Genomic DNA, 18,513 nt, shown 5'->3' on the forward strand with positions numbered 1-18,513 from the left:
TAGTAATGTAGAAGTACATTAGGAAAAAAAAGGAGATGGTAATTTTACATGACAGTGTGTGCTTTTTGTTTGTTTTTTTAAGGACGTTATGATCTCAACATGCCGGACTTCACCTGTGATGCCTGCAATGCCTCACGGACTGCTGGAATTGATGACATCCTGCAAAGTGACTACTGGCCAGCTACCCTTCACTTCGCTACGATGTATGCCATAGATGTTTTCTTGTCTTATGAAGAAATGAAAATGGCTGCACCTGGTCTGTTCTGTCAAGCATTTTTAAGAATGTTAGATCAGTGAACAGTATGCTTCAGTCGTGTGAGTATCAAGGTTACTTTTCCTTTTCTGTCTGTCTGATTTGTTGGTGGAAAGCTGAGCCCTTGTTATATGTTTTTTAAATGTCTCAATGTTGATGTGCTTTTTGTGATAGACTGGAAAGATCTCTGCAGACAGCTTTATTAAAAGTTTCTTTGAGTGGAAGGCTGTTGAATATGAAGTGGATACCATCTGCAAGGAAGAGCCCTTCACCTGTCCTGCATGCAGCCCAGATATGCTTGCAGTTTTTGTGGATGGAAATCGCAAGCATTATCGTTTCAAGAGTGCAGCAAGGTATTATAAAATATTGATGTCATGGTTTTTGAAGGGATTCCAAAACACAACGTGCTTAACATGCAGCAATTACCTTAAGGATACAAAATCTTGTAATCTTTCCTTTTGTTGTCTTTAGATTTGAGGAACAGGCCATTTTTGATGGCGTTTTCATCGCAAAGGATGAGGATGTCACTAGATTTGTCGACTACATACAAAGCAAAACCAAACATGTAATATTGCAAACTAATTATACATACATGAATAAAATTATCTCCTTTTGAACAGTTTATAAAGGTAACTCTACAGACCATTTCTAATTATCTTTTTTTTTTGTAGGTCTCTGGAAGAGGTATTTGTGGAGGGGAGTGGTCAGCAGCCAGGGAGATGTCACAGAGATCAGCCAGCAAGCTAGATGAAGAGGGACTGGAGCTTGCAGTGTGTCGGCATGGACTCCTCCTCTGTGCCCTCAATATGTACAGAGGAGAAATATTTGCATATCCCTTGTACATACAACAAAAGCTGGCCAGTCGTATTAGTGCTACATTTTTCTGCATGGATGTGACCTGCAAATACTGGCCATACCTCGAAGGAGTAGTGAAAAGCTGCCCAGAGCTTCATCCACTTCTGAATATGAAGCCCTTCCTGTCTGTGTTTCATGCCAAAGCTCATGACTTCAAATGTGAAGTAAGGAAAGATTACATGTGACAGCTCAGCTTGTGAAAACCTCCACACCATTACCTCCACACTGACAAGTTATAACTTACCTTGTTTGTATCATATTTTGAACAGGTGAAATGGAGTGGAGCATATCAGGAGGGGGCTGGATTAACACTCGGGGAGGAGGTGGAACAGGTCAATGCCTTCCTCTCACGTATAGCAGTGACCACAAAACATATGTCAAAAGCAGGTGAGATGGCAAATTTAAATAATCCTATTGAATGTATAAGAAATAAATAGAATACTGATAACATGCTGTTTTCTGTTGCAGGACGTAATGACATGCTGACTCTCATGTCCATGCGCTGGAATCAGCAAAAGATTAATAACTTGGCCACTACATTGTGCCAAAGATATCTGAAGGTAATGGCATAGTTTTTGGGGTGTTGAAAAGTGTTCGATAGAGGTTCTCAAGGTTGTGTGCCTGAATATGTATTTAATTTATTTATGGTAATTTCATTTGTAGGCCACAAATCTCTAGAAAGTCAGTCACAGAACCTAGAGTCCCTGAAAACAGAGTTGGCAGTGACTGACAGACAGTTAGAAGACTGGATGAGTGATGTGAAGGAGTGGGCTGAAGGTAAATTATGACAATTTTTGTAAGCACAGAATTTTTGGCAAACCTTAATGTAGTCATTATCAATAAAATGAAATTTGCAGTTTCAGAATTGTTGAAAACACTAAATGCAACCCATGTTACCTTTTCACAGCAACAACTGCCAACACAAATGACACGGCTGCCTTGTCCAGCAAAACTGAGGTGTTGGTTTCAAGCATTAAAAGACGCTCACTGCATCTTTACAAAGGCACAGATGGCAACAAAAGTCGAGCCAGAATCCGCAGAAAGATTAGGGAGGAGAAACAGATCCTGACCTCTTTTGTTGAAAAATATAACAGAATGGTTCCAAGCACTGAGACTGTGTGCTTGGAAACCATTCTGTCTGAAGAAGCAGCATGGCCATGGCAGTTACCACACTGTGGTAGGTAGACCATATTGCTGCATACTTTCTGCTAATGTGGCAGATCTGGAGTTTACCCTGTCTGAAACTCCAGCAGATGCTTTTAATATTTGTAATTCCTGTACATGATTATAAATTGTTCTTTTCTGATAAATGCTTTCCAGACTCTGTCAACCTCAGAACAAAAAGAAGAGCCTTTGACATGGTCATGTCAATAAGGAGACTTCAGGAGGAGAAGAAGATTCTCATCACAGAGATGAACCACCATTGGAAGTACCTCTTAACTCGTCATGATTCCATGAAAGAGCTCTACTGTTTGGTTACAAGTTCAACATTGCGGGGTATGTATTTTAAATATTACATTACATGAATGTACATATCAATTATGTGACCACAAAGTTGATAATACTTGTTTTGTCCTGTAATTCCATACACTAAAGGTTCACTTTGGGGCTTTAATGAAGATGGAATGCAAGGTCTGCAGAACATTATGAGAAAAAAGCTGGAGGAAAACAAGGAAGTGATGGCAACTGTGAAACAAAAATATCTACAGGTTTTGCCTGGAGCAGACAACGGCTTCTTAGGCACTTCACAGGATTATTCTGACAGCGACTCTGACTTTTCAGATGATGCACTCTGAAGCCCTGACCACAGGACCTTCAGTACTAAAAAACTTTAGTAAAACTTTGGCTTCACCAAACCACTAGCCACGAGTGAAAGAAAAGTTTTTGTATTTGTCATTCATATTCTCTGAAAAATGGCCAAAAAAAATCACAAATTCTGCTAATGTATGTAAACTTATGAGCACAACTGTATGTTTATCTGTCAGTATATAACTATTGCAGAGTGTGGTCTAGACCTGCTGTTTGTTTAGGTGCCTAGAGATCACTTGTGAATTGGTGCTATACAAGTAAAATTTAATTTAATTTCAATGTTGAAACAGAAAGATTTGTTAAAAGGTCCAATAGAACGTAAAGGTCACTGTATCCATATATTTCTTATTGCATATACTACTTTTGACATGTACTTTGTATACACATTGCATACACATTGTGTTGACACCTTGTTACCTCCGCCAGGAGGTATTGTGATCACTTTGCTTTGTGTGTTTGCATGCGTGCGTGTTTGCGTGTTTGTTCGCAAGATAACTCAAAAAGTAAGGAATGGATTTTCATGAAATTTTCAGGAAATGTTGATACTGGCACAAGGAAGAAATTATTAAATTTTGGTGATGGGGGGGACATCTGTCTTGGCGGAGGTCTGCGCTTTCCGAGTGCTTTTTATTGTTTCCCATGTTTTAAATTTGATATGCACATATACATGTACAAGAGTTACATGGGTAACATTTTAAGTGATGCTTTGTAAAAGGGAGGGCCCATACTCTCATACTCATCTTTCTTTTGTAATGTGATGCACACAGATGTGAACTGCTGTAATATATTATATGTAAGTAAATATGTCAAAAAATCCGTCCAGTCAATGTATGCTGTGTGTTATTCATAACCCTGTATAATCCTTGGTGTGTTCTTACTATGATGGGTAGCTTCTTTTGTTACATTGTTACCTTTCCATTCAAATGTGGACCTTTAAGAAATTAATAACAAAGACAGTACATATAACACAACAGAAAAAGCTAAGTGTGATTCCACTGCTGGGTAAAGTGAGTTACTCAAACGTATAGAATTTGATTTAGATTATAAATTGTAAATATGAATGATAAAGAGTCATTAATATAAATGTAATGAAGTAAACCATAGATTAGAAATATGAATGGCAAAGATTTAGTTTACTTTGAAGTCGGATTGTTCCGTCATACTGGAGCATTGATGATTGCTGTGGTAACCTGACGTCACATACCCACAAACCATGCGGGAACGCATTCATACTTTATATGGTCATATCTTAATATATGTCGGTGTCTATATTGTGTCTATATTAACAATAGGTTTTTATTTTTGTAATACGCACATTAAAAAAATAAAAGTCCCTGATAATGGAAATAACCCCATAATGGGAAACCCGAATGGCCAGAAAAGCACTGTTCTACTCAACACTGCTACCGATTCAACGTCACAATCCCAAACAATTCATTACATGTATAGTTTTCTTTATTTCTCATTCCGATTATTTATTTATTTATTTACTGTCAGTTTTGGATAGCAGAAGGCCAGAGGGCACGAAGAGGGAGCACCGCTTGGAGTACATTCACGAGCATACCTGTTCGCTAACTGCAACTGATCACTTGTAAAATTAATCCATCAAATGCAAGGTGTGTTGAACTGCAGTGACTCGTTTGGAAGCCATATTATATGTTAATAAACTTTAAACCATTTTACACCAGCCAAAATAGACGGAGGAACAAGGCTCACAGAATACGGATTACGTTTTGAAAAGTTGCATAATCCATTCAGCCATTGAACGCGCCCCTCTCAGATAGCGAAACTTTGCCACTGGAATCATGTCCGGAATAACAATAATAAATATAGCTGTTTACGGTTTATAACTTTTGTGTTTTCCCCACAATCTACATATATTCGTTATGGTTAGTTTTTAGGTTGAAAATTTAGCAGGTATTATATTTTCCACACTGTAATGAAACAAGTTTAACCCTAACCCGGAAGCTTGATGAAAAGAACTACAACTTGTGCAGATTTGTCATACACCGCAGTGTGCTGTGTCACATCTTTTGTAGTTCTACTGACTGCTCTCTAATTTCTACTATTGTGACATAAACCTCACTAACCTATTATAAGGGTTAGAGGATGTGAAGCACACCTGTTTGGTCAGATATGATCTGTCTTATTGGTAAGAGGGTGAAATCATGTTTTTTCTGGGTTTTGACACTACCCTGTGGCGCCCCCTATTGGGTCGCCTTAGGTTGTGGTAGTAGGGGTCAAGACCATTCCAAAACTGTTGACCCCATGTCTGTGGGATTTTTTGTTACTGTGCTATAAGCTTTCAAAAATGTCTCAAGTTCAAGGTTCAAAGGTCATCCCTGAGGAGCAGGAACCACTCACAGTTTTCATTCTGACATATGTTACTCCTCATGTCAAGACCTTTCCAACGATGCCTTTATTTTTGTCCAGTGACAAAATTTAATTTTCTTCATGCTGTGAGCTGAGGCCCTTTTGGGTGTATAATTTTAGAGCCTCTTTAGGGCTGAGCTACATAAAATCTATCAAATATGTTTCAAATTGTATTTAGTGACCAAATGTGTTATTGTTCTTGATATTTGCCTAATGCACAGTCCCACTTTTTGATTTGGTTTACTTTAGACCCAGTATCACCCAGAATTTGCATAATCTTAAATTACAATATTGTCTCATTTACCTAAAATGGCCATTAAGTTACTGTATCCATTTCCCCTGGCTTGCTCATCAGTCCTGCATGCTCATGGTTATAAATCAAATCAAATCAAATTTTATTTATATAGCGCCAAATCATGACAAAAGTTATCTCATGACACTTTACATATAGAGTTGGTCAAAACTAGACTCTTAGCCAATTTACAGAAACCCAACAGAATCCTCCAGGAGCAAGCACTTGTGACTGGTGACAGTAGAAGGAAAAACTTCCCTTTAACAGCAGAAACCTCGAGCAGACCCAGACTCCTGGAGGATGGCCGTTTGCCTTGACCAGTTGGGGTTAAAGAGAGAGTAAAGGAAGAGAAAAAGAGAGAGAGATAGAGAGAGACTGGAGGAGAAGGGGGGAAGTAGGGGGAGACAAATGGATGCAGTTGATGCACAGATAACTGAACTAGAACATCTATGGAACTATATAATAAACGCTATCATAACAATATGGGTAAGTGAATGATGATGATGAAGGCAGGAGAGAGGCAGGACCATAACAGCAGGTCCAGAGATGATCCTGGGAAAACCTGTGATGATCCAGGGAAAATGAAGAATAGAGTAGAATACTGTACACCTCCCTGTAAAGATTTCTAGGATATTAACTTCATGGCAAAAGGTCAGTAAGCTTGAACCATGCATAACATAAATCTAGCAGACTGGAGATTGCTCTCTCTCCCTCTTTGTCTCTCTCTCTCTCACTCATACACACACACACACACACACACACACACACACACACACACACACACACAAAAGGTTGGAGTCATTTATGAAGACCTTTAATTAAAATGAATTTTATTCATTTTAAATTACCAAACTTTCAAACAAAATATCATTCTGCAAAAACACTGAAAGACAAATACACTATTAAGTAGGCGATTCTTCATTCTGATTGGTATCTCACACACTCAGGCCCATGTCAAGGTACTCTTCATCTTGAAGGACAGAGGTCTCAAATCAAATCAAATGAGCTTTATTTGTCACACACACAACCATACATTGTGCAATGTGCAGTGAAATGCATTGTGTGTTGCTCCTCTGGATATTTACACACAACCAAACAAAAAGACAACAGTATAAAAGAAAAATAAAACAAACTAGAAAAGCATTCAGTGAGTGCAGACCTCCACCAAGGCAGATCAGCCTTCCCCACATCACCACCAAAATGTAATCATTTGTTACTTGTGCCAGTATCAACATTTCCTGAAAATTTCATCCAAATCCATCCATAGCTTTTTGAGTTATCTTGCTAACAGACAAACAAACAAACCCCGATGAAAACATTACCTCCACTGTTCCTTGGTGGAGGTAATAAGCAAGTACATAATAACTAAGAAGTATGTGAATATAATATGAATATAAATATAAAGCGTATTATATATGCATAAGTGGATTATACGTGCTTAGTTTGCAATTCGTACTTGTAAGAGTAAAGAAAAGTAAGAAAGAAGTCAGTGTTTGTTGAGAATGCAGATGGCCTGAGGAAAGAAGCTCCTCCTCATCCTCTTGATTTTAGCCCTCAGGCAGCAGTAGCATTTCCTTGAAGGCAGCAGTGAAAACAGTTTATTGCCAGGGTGACTGGGCTCTGTCAGGATTTTGGTGGCCCTGGTTCTGCAGCGTCTGGTATAAATGTCCTGTAGGTTGGGGAAGGTGGTTCTGATGATAAGCTCAGCTGAGCAAACTACCCGCCTAATGGCCAATAAGTCGATATTGAAGCTGCTCCCCATCCAGGTGATGATCCAGGTCTGTGGATATTGAGCAGTCTTGTAGTGCAGTAGGACCATCTGAAGTTGCTAGGTCACTTCAGCAGGTCTTGTGGTTGGCAGACAGTATAGTCTGGTTCCATCTTCTACAAGTCAAGAGAGAGAGGACAGAAAACACAACTGACTGAATGTATATTGAGAAAAATGTCTCCATCTGTTGCCATGGGAGAAAAAGCAGCTGACAGTCACACAAGCCTACTGTTATTAGTATGGTAGGTTTGATAGGTCATAGGTTAAACAGTTGGGAAAATGTTAGTAGAGTTTGGCTATTAATGAACTGAGCTGCTCAGTTTTAACAGCTGGAATGAACAGAGGGCTAAATAGGATTTCTTTTATTTATGTGGCTGCCAGCAGTTTTCATCCTGTCCACACGGATAGACATCCTGGTTGGAGTGAATGTTGTACATTGAATTGAATGTTGTGTATTACATCTTTAACTTACTGAATCTTGCAAGCTTTGTCTTCAGGACCACTGCAGGGTCTGCACCGTTGCACAGTTCTGGGCCATCTCCTACAAACCAATAGTGAGCTCCTCTTGCAGCCGTATTTGTCACATCGGGGGAAAATGAGAGGACTCAAATGCGCAGTACTGAAGGGAAAAAAACACACAAGTTTATTAAACATAAATAAAAACTGAACAACAGAAAAACACAAAACCTGGGTCAGAGTCCGTAGAGAAGATGAATAAATGTGGTTATGGAGTGGCAATGGAGAGGAATGGACCAGCGCTGCATGGCTGCAAACCTAAGCCTTAAATAGGCTGGAAGGTGATTGGCTGCAGCCACGCAGCGCCAGCAGGTGAGTCCGATAATGAGGGGATGAGGAGAGGGAGGAGCTGAGGGCCAGATCATGACAGTATTGTTAGCATGCTGGTCATGCAGCTTCTTTTGAATGCCGATTGTCACTAATGATCCAAAACAAGTACATCAAATGCATGAGACTCTAGAATATTTTTAAAGCTCAAACATAATGGCAATGAAATGTAACTGTTTTTTTTTTTTTCTTTATATTCCATCCATCCATCCATTCTCTTCCGCTTATCCGGGGCCGGGTCGCGGGGGTAACAGTCTAAGAAGGGATGCCCAGACTTCCCTCTCCCCAGACACCTCCTCCAGCTCTTCCGGGGGGATCCCGAGGCGTTCCCAGGCCAGCCGAGAGACATAGTCTCTCCAACGTGTCCTGGGTCTTCCCCGAGGTCTCCTCCCGGTGGGACATGCCCGGAACACCTCCCCAGGGAGGCGTCCAGGAGGCATCCGAAACAGATGCCCGAGCCACCTCAGCCGGCCCCTCTCGACGCGGAGGAGCAGCGGCTCTACTCCGAGCTCCTCCCTGGTGACTGAGCTCCTCACCCTATCCCTAAGGGTGCGCCCAGCCACCCGACGGAGGAAACTCATTTCGACCGCTTGTATCCGGGATCTTGTCCTTTCGGTCATGACCCAAAGCTCTTGACCATAGGTGAGGGTAGGAACGTAGACTGACCGGTAAATCGAGAGCTTCGCCTCTCGGCTCAGCTCCTTCTTTACCACAACCGACCGGTACAGCGACTGCATCACTGCAGATGCTGCACCGACCCGTCTGTCAATCTCACACTCCATCCTTCCCTCACTCGTGAACAAGACCCCGAGATACTTAAACTCTTTATATTCCTGAAATGCAAATTTTAAACACACTTTACAGTATATTTGATAAGCTAGTTCAGTACAGTATGACACTTACCATACCACTGTCAAAATCCTCCCATGGCCACATTGTGTCCATGCTCTGTCCAGCAAGAGACGGATCCACCAGGGTCCCATTGATCTTTCTGGAGTGGTCTGCAACAAGGCTGTTGCAAGTGTCAGTCTCCTGAAGAAGGCTCTTTGTGTCTACTGCCAACATGCTTCAGAAATGATAAAAGTTACCTACAAAGACAAAAACATATGACACACACATATGAAGACAGACACAGGTTTTTAGGAGAAACTGCAACCATGCACACGTATGTCTATTTTTTTTTTTTTGCAACAAATACCGTTAGTACTCAATATGCTTCACAAATGATGAACACATGAAAAAACATTAAGACAAAACAAATGTGGCTATGGAGCATGCCTTCCAATATTTTGTAGCGAGGCCTTGTGTAATATCTTATCTATGTGACAGTTCTAAACCATTGCATGCACAGTAAGCATGTCCATACATGGCATTACGACTTACATTGTGGTCTATGATCTATAAACACTATGAAATGATTAAGACGAACTCAGAGGTAATTAACTGTGATACCTGCTTTTCACATATACTTTGTTGTCAGAGTACACAGGGAGAGGTGGCTGTTAACTTACTCCACCTCCTCCTCAGCAGTTGTGCTGTTCCCTCCTGCTTTTGATAAATCCATTTTATCTGTTGACAGGAACAGAAGGGGTGCCTTAGAACCTATGAAGACTGTTCAGACAATGTGAAAAAGTTTTCTGGACATGGAACCCAGCTTAAGGCTGTTCATTCACATATCAACATGAACAAAACAACAAATACAAGATAATAGACAAACCTCACACTTGGTTACTTGAGCTCCTGTACATGTACCCTGTATTTGTGAACTTGGAGAATAAAACTGTTGATACAAGGCACAACAAATCAAAACTCTGTATTCTTGATGCCATTTTATTTTATGACTCACAAGGTCATTTTACTCCTTAGGTTACCCGAAAGATGTATTGACTATCCCCTTAAAAAAAAATCTATAATTTGTAATTTGCCTGCAATTCATTGTACACACACACACTCACACAAAGTTAAACACCAACATGCCCATATGCAAATGCATGGCCTGAATACATACAGAGAGTGAGATGTCACCATGAGCAAAGCTGCTCAGGGTTTGGTGTTTTGTTCAAGATTACCTCGTCTATGGTTTCTAGCGCCATGCTCATTTTCGACCGTCAGTCCTCAGATTCCCAGACTCAGTCCTTATGGAATGAGCCACTGGGCTTGGTCAAGGGGCGGTATACATGTGCAGTAAAAAAATTTTAAGTGTCCCCCAACACCCTATTATAGTGCCTTTTTGACAAAAAGTTACCACCATATGAAGACAGGCATAGTCGCTTGGTGAAAGCACATCTCAGAATTGCAATTTTCTATTTTCTTTCAAAATATTGTGAAGATTTGAAAAATGTAATATATTAAGTTTTTTTTTTCTCCATATTTTACTTTTTATTATGTGTATCCAGCTGTCCATTCACTTTAGTATCAATGCATTTTTTTCTGTTTTTTTAACGATTATATAGAAAACATTATTACACCAGAAATACGTCACACCATTAATGTTTACATTTTATGATCTTCAATATTATGAAGGGGCTGTTAATTAAAACCAGTAAAAATCCACTCAAAGCGATATTTGACCCTCAGAGCAGCGGTCCTGCTATCCATTCATTTCAGTGTTAATTCGGACTGTTTAAAACTTTTTATGTATTAGTGTTTTGTTTTTAAGGTACCTTACACAAAATGTTTATAAATTATCGATAACTATGTGAACTCTGCATGTCTTTTTCTTTGATCTGTTACCGATGACTATCTTACTAGCACTAAATATTGTACCAAGCCATCCTGAGCACATGGTTACATAACATTTAAGCTTACCAAGTGTACACAAATATGAATTTCCTTTTTAGACTTTATTAGGTATATGTAACAAAAACATTGGGCGCATGTCCAACATAAATTTAATTCAAGTGAATTATCCAGATTTTTTTTTATCCAGTTTTTTTTTTTTTTTTAATGTCCTCATAAGAATACCTATATGATTGATTCTATGATGTGATTTCACGGCCTTTTAGGTACCTGCAGGAAGTAGTGGTTTCATTAGCCTGCCATGCAGAGTAGCGGTTTCCTCACACTCCTATCAGATGAGGAAGAGAATTGGGTAGAAGCTTCTCATCTGATCTACTGAGTATTTGAGTTCCCTCCTGAGGATCTGATCAGTGAGGTTAACTGCAAGGCCCAGGACAGAAAAACTTGGCAGTAAATTAATTAAACTTCCCATCTTACAGCATCAGTGATATCAGTAGAGTGAGATGTTGCAGAGAGGTCAAAGAAACAGCAGTTTCTTTTATCATACTGTTAGAGTCCAATTTCATTACTACACCATTATGGTTTTTTTTTGTTGTTTCGTATAAAAGGACTTAATTTAGCATTTTGACAGATAAACAGATGGTCAATCTTGAGTGCTCTTCTATCATACTTTTCAAGGAAACAAAGATAAAGAAAGGAGAACGTACATTTCGAACTCTTCTGTCAACAATTTTTTCGTACAGGAACATTTTCTGGGTCCTGTGTTTTCTGCATTCTAGACAAAAGAGGAACAAAAACATAGAAGGATTAAGGGCTGTGAAATAGTAACATGACTAGTTTGATTTAAAATATAATAATATAAATCAATGAGGGTTAAAGGAAATCTAACCTGTTAGTTTGGGTCTTTTAGTTTTTTTGGAGAAGGAGGGGGGACACACAGGAGAGACTGAAGATTGACCAGAAGGAAGGAGCTGAGAAGAGAGGGACGATGGTGCAAGAGGCTGAGAGAAAAGGGGACAGAGAGGAGGAGACTGAGAAGAGAGGGAAGATGTTGGTGGTACCTGAGAAGGGAGGAGGGATGGCGCAAGAGGCTGAGAGAAAGGTGGACAAAGAGGAGGAGACTGAGAGGAGAGGGAAGATGTTGGCAGTACCTGAGAAGGGAGGGGGGATGGTGTAAGAGGCTGAGAGGAGAAGGAAGAGCAGAAACCTGAGAGAGGATGGGGATGGAGGCTGAGAGGGGGAATCAACAGGTTGAAGGTGAAGAATAAATTCTTCTTCAGGTTGTGGTCCAGACTCCACAGAGGGGGAAGGTGAATCGTCCATCTGATTCATGGGACCAGCTGTTGGTGTGGTTGCTGGAGCTGCCTTAGGTGCTTGTAGAGCAAACACCTCCGCAAACATTTTAAAAAAAAGAAAAAAACAAAGCAAATTTTAAAGAGAATACAACAAAATTGCAACAGCAATGATGCCTAAAATTTTGATCTTACTCTTTAGAAGGTGCTCGTAGAGTTTTATCATCTTCTTTATTATCTCCTGGACAGTATCATCACATTGGGAGATGTGATGTATTATGTCAGCATGAATCTGCCCATTGCGGCCCTGATGTCCGAGAAACAGGACAGGACAGTAGCCAAGGACATTTAGTTTAAGAACCTGCAAGAATTAGTGAAGAAAAAGACATACAGTTACAAATTGGAATTAAAAAATACCATAACTGGTGTTCAGACATGTACAAGCAGGGCTAAAAAGTTTCAACCTCACTTATTTTTTGCAGGCCTAACAGAGGTTGCACATTCACTGAAGCAAAACTGATTGACAAATAAGATTATTACCAATTAGAACTCACCGAGAGCTGGGCTGCTTTGACACTCCTGCTGGAATTTCTATTTTTTTTTTACGTTCGATGCCCATCCACTGTCCCACAGCTTATCTTGCTTTTTTTTGAAAATTCTTCATTAATCTGAAGAGGGCAGAGATACTCTGAGCAGGTCTTCCTACCTATGGGATTTGGGGCCTGGCAGGAGGGGCATGGCTTCATCTTGGGCTTTGTCATTTTGGATCTGAAAGTGAAACTTATAAACATCATACCTCTTTGCTGAAAGGTGATTGCAAAATCAATCCTTTGTAAAACAAACTAGTAAGCACTTTTTTCAAGTACAATAATCCTTTACATAACATGTGAACTATTATTTATTTCACAATAGAGCATAAACAACATTTCAGATGCTGAAACTGGGAAATTTTACCTCGCATGGAAAATATTAGCTCATTTTGAATTTGATGGCAACAGCACATTTCAAAATAGCTGGCTTGATAAGGAAGCGAGACAAATAAAATAAAGCAACCTAACTCTGTTTGGAATTGGGACTATATACTGTCAGTCATATAATTATATGAATGTAAACTAATTATATCTCAAATAATTCTTAATGTATGAGGGCAAGTTTGCTTCAGAAAGACTTGAAAAAAGTATTACACCTGATTCAGATTGATTATAAAATAGTAATAAACCTGGTTCAGATAAATTATAAAAGGCAATAAACCTGATTCAGAAAGAAAGTAAAATCTCTCCCAAAAACTTGATTGACTCTGTACTCCGTACAAGCTAACGGTAGCTTGCTAGGTTTCTTAGCATTTGTCATGTTTAATAATGACGCAACTGATCATTTTTATAAAGAAACAAACCCTAAGTCTAGTGTCTACTGCTTATAACAATGTTAAAAACAGATAAATCACTTTTATTATACTCGTAATTTTGTCAGGATTAAAAGGATTAGATGCAGTTCTCTCAACTTACCTGAGTTTCGCGCAAAAAGTCTTGTGCGCCAAACACTATTCCGGTATCAACTGCGAGTCCCAAGATGCATTGCGGCTGGTGAAAGCTATTCCTCACAGCTCTGCGGAATTATTGTTCTGTTCTTGAATAATAAACCCATTCTTTGTGAGGAAAAAAGAGGATGTTCCTTGGCTTTGAGAAACCCCCAATAAACGACACTTATCCAGAACTAGCGTACATGTTGATGCTTTTAAGCTTTAGTTTGGTTGTCAAAAAACTTTTGAAGAGCTCCCATTCCCATTTTGTATAATTCTGCAATAAACTATTTTTTTGTTTTTTTTTTAATAAACTGTATAATACCGCTTTCTGGGTTACTTGTAATGACGTCCCTCGTCTAGTTAAGAATTGTGGGTAGTGTAGTGCCTCCAGAGATCCCTCACTGAGCAAAAACTCAGTTTTGCCAGAATCAAACAGGAGAACACAAATATCGATGATCCTAAAATCAGGCCATTAATGTGGTGGTCTCTCTGTGGTGAACAATGCTGATTTTGTCATCATTTTAAACTGTCGGAGTATGTTTTTAATGACGCTTTCCATATTGCGTGTAATGGTATACCTTCTTCCGGTAGTCGTAATCTGAGAATTGTGGGTAGTGTAGTGCCTCCAGAGATCCCTCACTGAGCAAAAACTCAGTTTTGCCAGAATTAAACGGGACAACACGAATATTGATGATCCCAAAATCATCCCATTAATGAGGTGGGCTCTCTGTGGTGAACAATGCTGCTTTTGTCATCATTTTAAAATGTCCGAAATAACACTGAAATGAATGGACGGCAGGAACGCTGCACTGAGCATCAAATACCGGCGCGAGTGGATTTGTATTGGTTTTAAATAAGAGCCCCTTCATAATACTGAAGATCATAACATGGAAACATTAGTGCAGTGGTGTATTTCTGGTGGAATAACGTTGCCTATATCACCACAAAAGACACAAATCAAGAAAAAACGAGATATCGGACTTCCGGGTTGAGTTACTAAGATGGCGGCAGCTTAACTCTGTGGCTCTTCCGACAAAGTTTCAAACTGATCCTTTCTCAGTTAGTTAACAAGAGTAATTGGTTTAAGAAGAAACGATAAGAGAGAAATATGTCTAAAACTACAAAAAAGGGGCCCAAAAAGGCTCGAGGACAACCCCTACCCCACAGAGATGAGAACGAAAGCTGCTCAGCTAGCATGGCTAGCTTGTCTAGCCAGTCAGACTCTGAGATTGGCCCAGAACCAACGGAGGCAGCTAACGCTAGTTTACAAGCCATTCTCGAAGAGTTGAGAGCCTCACGTCGTGACAATGAGAATCATTTTCAAGAACTCAAGGAAGAGATGAAGAACATAACCGGAAGAGTGACTGACGCTGAAAATCGCATTATGGATGTGGATGACAGAACACAGCGGGTTGAAGAGGTGACCATCGAGCTGATTAGAGTACAAGAGAAACTAGAGGCAAAGATAGCAGATTTAGAGGGAAGATCCAGACGAGAGAATCTTCGCTTTCATGGTATTGTTGAAGGCTCAGAAGATGGCTCAGCCTCAGTCCCAGTTTATATTGAAAACCTTATCAAAGAAAAGCTGAACATCCCACCAACATTGGATTTGAGAGTAGAAAGAGCACATCGTTCGGTGAGCTCCAAGCCGCCACCTGATGCGCCACCGCGATCTATAGTGGTCAAGTTTTCTTCATTTAGAGCCAAAGAAGAGGTCCTTAAGCAGGCATGGCAAATGAAAGGATTTACACTGAACGGGAAAAAAGTGATTGTAGACCATGATTATGCTCCGGACGTTCTGAAACTACGCCGTGAGTACACTGAAGCAAAAAAAATCTTGAAAGAAAAGAAGATAAAATTTCAAACCCCCTATCCTGCGAAGATGAGGGTATTTTACGATGGTGAAACTCGTCTCTACAACACAGCAGCAGAAGCGACTGAAGACATGGCAAAACGAGGATTCACAGTTAATGTCATTAAATCCCCAACAACATGGGCAGACAAGATCAGGGGCACTATGTAGCACAGACCAGGAAAGGCGGACAGAAGAAGACCACTGGACGACCGGAGCAGTGTGGGTTACAAGAAGAAATTGGAGGCTTTCAAAAGGGACTAGATTCCACGAGCGTTTCTTAGATCAGGAGAAAGGAACTGATGTGACTGTCTTATTTCAGGGGAGATGTCGGAGACCAGCGGAGCTACACATTGACAGTTAACCGCTATATGCAGGTAACACCATTAGAGGGCTCACCGCAACCGCGAGGTTGTGGGGATTATCCCTCGAAATCTCTCACCACTTACTGTAACACCATCAAGGTCATTAAAAAGACCACAAGAAAGGAAGTTAATGCACAGACATGTGTTAATTTTGTTTTAACAAAATGGTTAATGTTACTTTTTTGTTCGAGTAGCAAAGGGAGCCAGGTTACTGAAAGTAAAATACACCTTAGTAAAAAATAATGACTTATCCAGCACTGATACGTTTTGGAACATATAATGTAAAGGGAGTGCTTGGCCCGGTAAAAAGATCCAAAATACTGGGAAAGATGAAAAAAGAAAAAGTAGATGTTGTTTTCCTTCAGGAAACTCATCTGCCAGAGAAAGAACATAAGCTTAAAAAACAGGGATTTGGTCAGGTATTCTCTTTATCACATAAATCAGGACGCAAAAGAGGTGTGGCCACATTGATATCTAACAAAATTGTTTTTGAGAAAATTTCAGAATGCATAGATAAAGAAGGTAGATATAACATAGTCATGGGAAGACTTGAAAGACTATATGTGAGTTTTATTAATGTGTACGCACCTCCAGGTTCTCAGTGGTCCTTTTACAAACATGTATTTGATATGATGATAACTAAAGCACAGGGTATAGTAATATGTGGAGGGGATTTTAATGTGCGATTGAATCCTTTAGAAGATTTGTCTAAACAAATACAACATAACAACATGGGGAATAAAATCAGAAAACTTCTGAAAGAAATGGGAATAAGTGATGTATGGAGAGAACTGAACCCCCATAAAAGGGATTTTACATTTTACTCAGCAACCCACCATTCTTATTCTAGATTTGATTTTTTTTTTATGTATAACAAGGATATTGGACGGGTAAAAGAATGCCAGTTCGGAACAATGGACCTGTCAGACCATAGCCCAGTTTATATGAAAATTGATGTAGACAAAGTTAAAACACCTTTCATATGGAGACTTAATTCCAGTATACTTAAAGGAAAAATTAAAGAAGAAATAAAGCAAGATATCAAAATGTACATAGAGGACAATGATAATGAAGCTGTATCCCCTAACATACTTTGGGATGCCTGTAAAGCAGTTCTAAGAGGCAAATTAATTGCGAAGACAACTCTTCTTAAAAAAATTAGACAAGAAAAAATTAAAAACTTAGAAAATAAACTGGTTGAACTGGAGGAGGAACATAAAAGAAACGTAAACAAGGAAACTTTACAAAAAATCAAAGAAACTAAAGAAGAAATAAACCAAGAGCTACAGATCCAAATTCAGAAAAAAATAACATTTTTAAAACAAAGCTTTTATGAAGCAGGGAGTAAATCAACAAAACTTCTAGCATATAGACTGCGAAAACAACAGGCTGAAAGAACTATTTACAAAATCAGGGATTCATGTTCAAATAAAATCACTTATAAAGAGGAAGAAATAAGAGAATGTTTTGCAAAATACTATCAAAAACTATACACACTAAAAGAACAGGGAGAAGATGAACACACAAAGACACTGTTAAATGAATTAATGTTACCCTCTGTTTCAAATGAACAAAATAAAGTTTTAACAGCAAAGATATCACCCCTAGAACTAACAAAAGCAATAAAAAGATTAAAATTAAATAAGTCGCCAGGATCGGATGGATACAATGGTGACTGGTATAAAATATATTTGGAAGAGCTTTCTCCTCTTCTCCTAAAAATGTTTAATTGGATATTAAGCGGAGGCCAGATCCCACCATCCTGGAATGAAACTATAATAACAGTAATCCCCAAAGAGGGAAAGGACAAGACGAATTGCTCAAATTATCGGCCAATTAGTTTATTAAACCAAGATTATAAAATTTTTACCTCTATCCTTGCCAGAAGATTGGAGCATATTCTTCCTGATATAATAAATTTAGACCAAACTGGTTTCATCAAAAAAAGAAAAACCAGAGACAATATTAGGCGAACACTTCATGTGATTAAGCATATACAAAAAAATCAAGAACAGGCAGTTATACTTGGTCTAGATGCCCAGAAAGCATTTGATACAGTTGACTGGGCTTTCCTATATAATGTACTCTCACGATTCAACTTCTCAGACATTTTTATAAATGCCATACGAAGACTTTATAATCATCCAACGGGGAAAATCAAAATAAACGGGGACTTAACTGAACCAATTAAGATTGAGCAAGGGTGTAGACAAGGCTGTAATCTTTCACCACTTCTCTTCAGTATATTTACTAAGCCTCTGGCACAATGGATCAGGCAAAATCCAAAAATACATGGTGTATTGGTAAATAAAATGCAACAAAAGATAGCCCTTTTCGCAGATGATGTTTTGATTTACCTGGCAAAACCCTGCGAATCTCTCCCCGAACTACATAAAATCCTAACGGACTTCGGCAAAATTTCAGGATATAAGTTAAATTCCCATAAATCCCAGGTACTGACGTTCAATTATTCACCCGATTTGTTAATCAGAGAACATTTTAAAATAAATTGGAGTATGGAATCAATCTCTTATTTGGGAATTGAGATTC

This window comes from Sphaeramia orbicularis, chromosome 11 (assembly GCF_902148855.1).
Source record: "Sphaeramia orbicularis chromosome 11, fSphaOr1.1, whole genome shotgun sequence".
NCBI classification, from domain to species: Eukaryota; Metazoa; Chordata; class Actinopteri; order Kurtiformes; family Apogonidae; genus Sphaeramia; species Sphaeramia orbicularis.